Source organism: Colossoma macropomum, unplaced genomic scaffold, assembly GCF_904425465.1.
Source record: "Colossoma macropomum unplaced genomic scaffold, Colossoma_macropomum, whole genome shotgun sequence".
In the NCBI taxonomy this organism is placed as follows: Eukaryota; Metazoa; Chordata; class Actinopteri; order Characiformes; family Serrasalmidae; genus Colossoma; species Colossoma macropomum.
In genome coordinates this window covers 37,904,932-37,913,078 of record NW_023494793.1, presented here as the reverse complement: position 1 = coordinate 37,913,078, position 8,147 = coordinate 37,904,932, and positions in this window count along the sequence as shown.

Below are 8,147 nucleotides of genomic sequence, written 5' to 3'. Positions count from 1 at the left end.
TATGCATGTATAAGTGCATGTAGATAGTGTTGCAAAGTGGTTGGAAAGCTCTTCACCTCAGAGTTTTCACTATGAATATAAAAATAACACCACAACCCCCCTAGAGTCTCTGCCCCCAGTTCTATAGCCAATAAAGCGCTAGAAGTCACCACTGTGCGGTTTGAAAGTGATTCACAGTGTAGGCGCATACCTGCAGCTGAGGGGCAGTGTTGCAAAGTATTTCCAAAACACAAACTTTCTGTGTTTGAACCCTGTGTGATGAAATGCGCCTGTCCATAGGAAACAAGCGAGTACGCTGTGGTTTTGTGGTCTCTCTGCAGGCTGAGATGAGAGAGAGAGCATGTCAGAAATGCTGAGACGTAAAAAACCAGTATTAGATATGGCAGATTTTCTCATGAAGCTTCCGCAAGCTCAGATGCTAGCCCCCTGAAAGGAATAGTAATGCTTTTAACTAAAACTTCATTGAAAAGAAGATAATTTAAAGTGGAATTCCACCCATCTTTCCCGTTTTCTGCTTAATTCAGTCACTGAGATGTAGAGAACCTCATTCAAAGTGGTTTAATGTGAAATGCCCAATTCTAAACAAATTTGCCTCTGGGTCTGATTTCTTTACAATAGTGGTGTTGTGATGTCTACAAGACAAATACAGCCATTTTAAATCACCATCTAAAAACACTAGTGAACCTACATGTCTTCTGAGTTTTATATGTAATGCTGATTATGGTAAAATAATGTTAGAATTTGAAAAATAAGTGTTCTTTGGGGACTATTTGGCCTTGCAACACCGTGCAAGCACCTCTATGCCATTACTATATTAGAAACATACACTCTTGAAAAAGATGGTTCTTTTGGGGTTCTTTACTCAAGAAAATGGTTCTATATAGATCCATGAACACTCAAAGAATCCTTTGCATGATTTAAGGATTCTTTGCATTATTAAACGTCCCTCAGATTGATGGACAATGTGCTGTAGATGGTTCTATTTAGAGGGTTCTACTATTGTTACAAGGCAGAGAACCTTTTTTGGTACTATATAGAACCTTTCAGCTAGGAGTGTACTTTTAAGGCCAAAATCTATTGCAAATGTTCAGACATTAGCCAGCATATTTGTAACCTTTTTGTGTAATAACTTTCTACAAGGGAGCTTTTAGAGGCATTAAACTATTTATATATCTGTATATTATACATTAATAAACATTACGCCAATCTATGCAGCTCACCAGCTTACAGTGTTTTCCATAATGAAGATCACAATGTGAGCTCGATACTGTAATATTTCTAGTAGGATACTGAGCTGTTATCCTCCTACCTGCACTAGGACTTGACTAAAGTGCTGTTAGCTTCATGAACTGACACTGTAGAACAAGAACTGAGTAGCATGGAATCAGAGCGGTAGTGTAATTTTACTGTAATGTTACTGTTCAGTTCATAAACTCTACAGGAACAGTTCATACATGTTTAAGAATTGTAACTGGCATAAATATCATATATATGAATAAATAAATGATATATTACAGAAACACTTAAAAGGCTATTTGTAATTTGGTTCTCATTTGAGTAAAGTATCAAGAGGTATACATTACACGTCACTGAGTATGTTTCTGCATGGCTATCTTTGTGTCCAAACCAAACTCACCTCTGGTGTTTGTTGCCAAAAACTTCTATTTTGGTCTCATCGGACCACAGAACACGGTCCCACTGAAAGTCCCAGTAACGTTTGGCAAACTGTATGTGCTTGAATTTGTTAGTCCTTAAAACCACAGGCTTTCTTTTGGCAACCCCCCAAATAACTTGTGGTTCTATAGGTGGTGTTTCATTGTGGTTTGGGAGACATTCTGACCCCAAGACCTAACTAATTTCTACAATTCCCCATCTGTAATTCTTGGAGGTTCTTTGTCCGCCCAAACCTCACTGTGTGTGGGGTCAGTATAGACAAAGTCCTTCTCCTGGCAGATTCTTAAAATCTCAGTTATATTAAGCTTTTTAATTATTGCCCTGATTTCCAATTTCCACCTTCTCAACTTCTTGTAACCAGTTCCTGATTTGTGCAGCTCAACAACCTTTTGTTGTGCATGATTGCTGTATTCTCTGGTGTTTCTCATGGTGATGGATGACTGAGGGAATCTGGCCTGTTCCTATTCCCCAGTGAATCAGAAAGTCATGACTGACCATGTAAGAGTTTTTTAATTGCTCAGCTAAACTTAAAAACATACATATGAATGAAAATACACTTACTTACAAATATACTTACATTTTACTCTTAAGACTTTCTAGGGGTGCCAATAATTGTGGCAAAGATAGATTTAAGAAAAATGTTTATTCAAGGCCTTGACAAGATTTAGTTTTTTCTTTCAATCATTATACCTTAAATAAAGGTATGTAATATATAGATTTTCCTAATATTTTGAACATCAAAAGGATGAGTAATTAAGAATATTTCTTACAGCTCTTTTTTTTAAGAGAGCTGCTCTTATGTGATCTACTGTGAAAAATAAAATATGGTAAATATAATCAACACTAGATGGCATAATAGGCCAGCATGTGGCCCAGTATATTGGTCCATATTTAAGTGTTCCTTCTGCATCATTCTACTCCTTATCTTACGCCACCCTGGCTCAACACCCAGGTATGATTAGGCCTCATGGTCACTATCTGAGACACTCTAACATTTTGAGGATTTGTTTGTCAGTCACTACACCATCCATCACCAATTCCATCACCAGAAGCAGCAGCTGTGCTTGCTTTCAGAAGCATGTAGTCCAAACCTGGAATGTGAAAAAGTAACAGGAATAGGCAGCGCCAGAGTCTGACTTTTTAGAAGTTACATGCTGCAGACCAGCCCACTTACTACTACACACACACACACACATAACCATAACAGTCAACATTCTACACACTAATGCTAGCTAAAGTAAGTTAAGGTCAGCGTTTCTCACTGCCCATTTGCTCGAATACATCCTCGTTCTCCTTTTATTGAGGGTTAGAGGTACACAATAAACTAAGCGTACATAAAGGTTTACACTGGGACTGCATGCCTCATCCACTTGTCTAGAGCACCCAAACACATATAGAAGATTTCCATTCCAAGATGTTGAGATGGACATTGTTGTTAAATCTCTACTGAGAAAAGAAAAAACAGTAGATTTTTATTTTAGCAGTAAATTCTGAACAATAGGTCAAATAATTCCTTTAAGTAAGGCCAGAGCCGGAGTGGGACTTGTTTCCAGACTGGGAGCCACACACACACACACCCATACACACACAAAATCCACTAATGTCCTGCAATGTCATTACATCAGGCTATAGGCTATTCCTAACAGCCATGCAGTCATTACCCTGCATAGTCCAGCAACCAATCAGAAAGCTGGATTCATACCAACACAACCAGCACTGCAGCACCACAGACACAACTTCTGCCCAGAGAAGACGACAAAACTACATTAAAATCAGACAACTGAGATTTATACAAGGTTAAACCTACAAAGTTAAAAATGTGCAGACTTAAAACCTAAAAATGACCGAAGCCAAAAATACAGGTTACGGCCACAGCGGGCAGGCAGACCCAAACGAAGACACGAACGTTAAACAGCTGATGTGCGAACACCAGGAAAACCAACATAGCAATCTTTAAAAACCTAAACCTGATCATCATTGTACACTAAAGCATGTTGCCACAGCGGACATAAAACATGTTTGTCTGTTTATGTCTTACCTGTAATAACTTGTTGCACTGAAGTAACGTCTGCCCAGGCATCTGACCGTAACCGCTACATCATTTAAGGTGGAACGGGGAAATGAAGCTAACTTCAGCTTCATCTAACACAGGGGTTTAGAAGAGCCATTTTGTCCTATCAACAAAAATGAAATCACTTAGGGAGCCACAACATTTATGTCCATTTTACCATCTTGACTGTAAATATATCTCAGTGTGTGCTAATGCACTAGCAGGCCATAGGCTAAAAAGATAATATAAATGGAAGAACAGACTTACTTTGCTCTGCTATAAGCCTTAGCTCAGCTATAGCCGCTTTTCTCACATCTCTGGCAGGAAACCTTTCCTCAAAAGCAGAATAATTTCTTGAAAATGTCTCTCAATGTTCGACTTTGTACGAGGCTTATATCAGCTTCTCAATCGCCAGCTTCTTGTTCTAATTTTCCCGTTTCATCTTAAATGATGCCTGAGGCACCAGAATGTAACTGCTGCACCATTTAAGGTGGAACGAGACAATTTGAACAAGAAGCTGGCATAAATGCAAATAACCCATTTGTCTCCAAATTATCTGTGTTCGTATTAAATCTTTCTCTTTGCCTTTCCGTTAGCCACTAGCTAAGCGAGGTTGTCTGTGTTACTATGGTGACCAGCAGTCTGCACACCAATCTTCAGGGTTAAAAGGTGAATTAGCAGTTATACATAATACAACTCGAGCATTTAAGGCTGTTTATTGTTAAAATAGTGTTAGAACGAACTTGTTTGTTGTCTGTTTATATCTTACCTGTTATAACTCAATGAACTTGTTACACTGAAGTGACGTCTGTCCAGGTGTCTGAATGTAAACGTTACATCATTTAAGGTGGAACAAGGAAACAAAGCTAACTTTAGTCTCTATCCACTGTTTGAGTCTCGATCACAGTCAGTAAACCGGGGCTGTATCACTTGACACAGAGGCCGCTGGTTTAACCCCTAAATTACTACAGATATACACTTGGTTGTAACATTTACAGCTTGAGCGTTCTTGTGCTGTGAGTTTATTCATTAGCTCACAGTAACCGGCCCACCGGAAATTCTCCCTGCTCTCTGATAACCCACCCTGGCCCTGAGTAAGGCCATGGGTGCAGTTTTTCAGATGCATCATCTGCGTTAAGTGCTGTCTTTCTATGGATTCCACTGTCTCATCTGTTTGTTTATTTCCCATTTCCCACATGCTCGCTGCTGGGGCCTGTCCGCCGTGAAAATAGCCAACCATAGGTTCACTCCCCTCCTCCCCCTCCCCCCTTTCACAGCACCAATGTCTTCATTAGGTGCCTGAATACAATTGCCTGATTAAATGCTCATAAATAAGTAATTAGATGAAATATATAAAGAGATCACTACAACAAAAGAAATTAGTCTATTTTAAAAATGTGGTGAGTACAGATGTTTCTTTTGAAATATAGCGAGTAAAAGTAAAAAGTACTAAGTGACAGAAATACTCCAGATACTTAAAAAGTTAAGTACAGTAACAAAGTACTTGTACTTCATTACTTACAACCTCTGTATAAAGTATTACCAAATTATTTTCTCTGGTAATCACCAGTATGATACACATTTGGCAGATAGAGATAAGATTAAAAATGCTACAATATTCCTTTAAAGCAGGGACCATCATTCTTATCCACAAAGAGCCGGTGTGGTTTTTATTCCAATCAAGCAGAAGCACATATAACTAATTAGCCGTTTGAACACAGAGTCTAATTGTTTAAACAAGTGTAATCAGGTGTGCTTCTACTTGATTGTACTGAAAACTCGTAGCCAGGCTGAGGACCTCTGCTGTAAAGGGTGTAGGCATAGGAAATCCCTTCAAGTGATGTAAAGGTGAAATTTCAGAATCTGCATGTCAGAGGAATCAGATCATTTCTGCAATGTTGACCAAACTGGAGCCAGTTCTGGGGAAATAATGAGACATCTGAGGTATCAGAGCTGTCCACCTTCATATACTCACTACAAAACACCTCACTGGGAAAAACCTGTCATATTTCTGACAAAGGCCAAGAGCTGATTATAAAGCTTGATGGTATAAACTGCCCTCTTTCCAAGTTCTTGGTGTCGGGTCCCTTCTTTTTGCTTTTACTTTAAGCATGACTTAACTCCACCGCACCTCAGGCGTGTTGCATAGAGTCACATAGCATTGCATACTGTCACATAGAGTTGCATAGTTTCGCATAGAGTCGCATAGAGGTGCATTAAGATTAATAGAGTGGCATAGCATTGCATAGAGTCACAGAGTCATACAGATGTGTAGAGTCGCATACAGTTGCATGGAGTCACATAGCGTTGTATAGAGTCACATAATATTGCACAGTTGCATAGAGTTGCATAGCTTCGCAAAGAGTCGCATAAAGTCGCATAGCATTGCATAGGGTCGCATAGCAGTGTTTTGAGTTTAACAGAGGTGCATAGAGGCACATAAAGTCACAATATTTTGTAGCATGATGTCACATATTGTTGCATAGAGTCACATAGCATCGCATACAGTCACACAGAGTCTTATAACATCACCTAATGTCACATAGCATCACACAGAGTCAGATTTAGGAGTGCAGTTTGAATGATGCTCATTGGCAGGGTGTAAGCATGGGAGATGCACTGGCTTACCAGGGCTACAGTCCCAGGTCTCAAGTAACCAAACTCAGAGCCTCTAACTGTCCATTTTTTTTGTCTGTTTGTTTTTTATGCTCCACCCATCCACACACATATAATGATTATCACTTTACATATTGTCGTTCATATCTGTGACTGCTGATTGGTTGAATTAGCTCACAGCAACCAGGCCAAAATGCTACTGGCCCACTAGAAACACTCCAAATTCTCCCAATTACCCACTCCAGCTTCAAGAATAGGCAATATGATCTTTCTCACCATTTAGTCGCTGTTTTTGTAGAACATGTTTTCAGTCAAAGAATTAATGTAAGTTGTACATTTCTAGCATGCAGCTTCAAGACGTGTGGTTTGCATGATGCTGGTTGGCAGGGAATAAGCATGGCCGATTTACTATGCAGGCTCACCATGGCTAAAGCCCAGATGTCTCAAGTAATTCAGAGCCTCTGATTGGCCTTTTTTTTTGTTTGTTTGTTTTGTTTTTTTTACACTCCACCCATCCACAACTTACAATAATAAATGATCATTTTATATATTGTTGTTTGGATTTGGTTGGACTTATTATCAGATATAATAAATGTATCAGATGCTTTTGCTGTTAGAACCAGGTACTTCTAACAAAATTTGAAAGCAGGTTAAAAGCAGGACCACAGGAGCAGAATTTGATAAAAAAAGATTTCTAAAATAATAGTTTTTAGTTCACTATGTAGGGAATCACCATCAGCTATCACACTGATTAGCTCTTTAAGCTAAGATATTTTAATAAGTGAGACTTTTTAGGACACAAAGATTTTTCAGCAAGGAAAATGACACTCAATAACTCTAAACATCTAATGTTGGATTAGGACTACTAGACGTAGATGATCCTAGAAGGACAGTTTCTACCTAGAGCATTGAGCAGGAGGGAAAATACTCTGGCTATACAGTAGCACTGCATCTCCGGACTGAAAGAAAGCGAGACGGATCATTGGCCACAGTTGTTAAGAGCAGGCAAATTCTCCAGCAGAGATTTCTTGGCCTGGTTCTGCATCTCATGGACTAATGGTCAATTAGGCAGCAACTAATGTCAGACAGCCTGACAATTTCTAAAGGAAATTCCTAATCTTTTCAGTAACCTGACACAAACATCCTGCCTGTTTATGACATCTTGAGTTTGACACATTGAGGGCAATTAACCACATGCTACTCTCAGAAAGTCCTGGCTGGATAACATTTATCAGGATGAGCAGTCCACTGACAGCTGTACAACATGCCACTTCACCTTAAAGAGAAAATAACAAGTCATGTGGTTATGTGGTCACTCCACCAAGCTGCATCTTAATGAAAAGGAAGAGTTGCTTTTTGCAGGCTTAAACCTGGTACTGAACTTTTAGGGCATAACACAATATAAACTCCCCAACTGTGGTTGAAAAAAGTAAATCTGTGTCCAGAAATTCAGCCCAAGGTTTATAAAACAGAACCTATAAATGAAAACAAAATACCCAATGCACAGCCTGTAGAATGACCAGATGCTAAAGGTCATAGCAGGCTCTCACAGCTCTCTCTGTAGATGTTTCAGTGAGAAATAACTTAGCACTGTGGACAAGGCCACTAGGCCCACTATGCACGTTGCGTAGGGCCCCACAAATTACTCAAGGGCCCCGGCCCCCCCTCATGTCAAAACTGCTTATTATTTACAGCTCCAATGAGAGGATGAAGCAGAACTGGTCACAAAAAAGAAAAAAAAAACACTGTACAGTGAATTGCAGGAGGAGCAATCAGTTAAACTAATGTTCTCTCCTTTCCTAGTTGA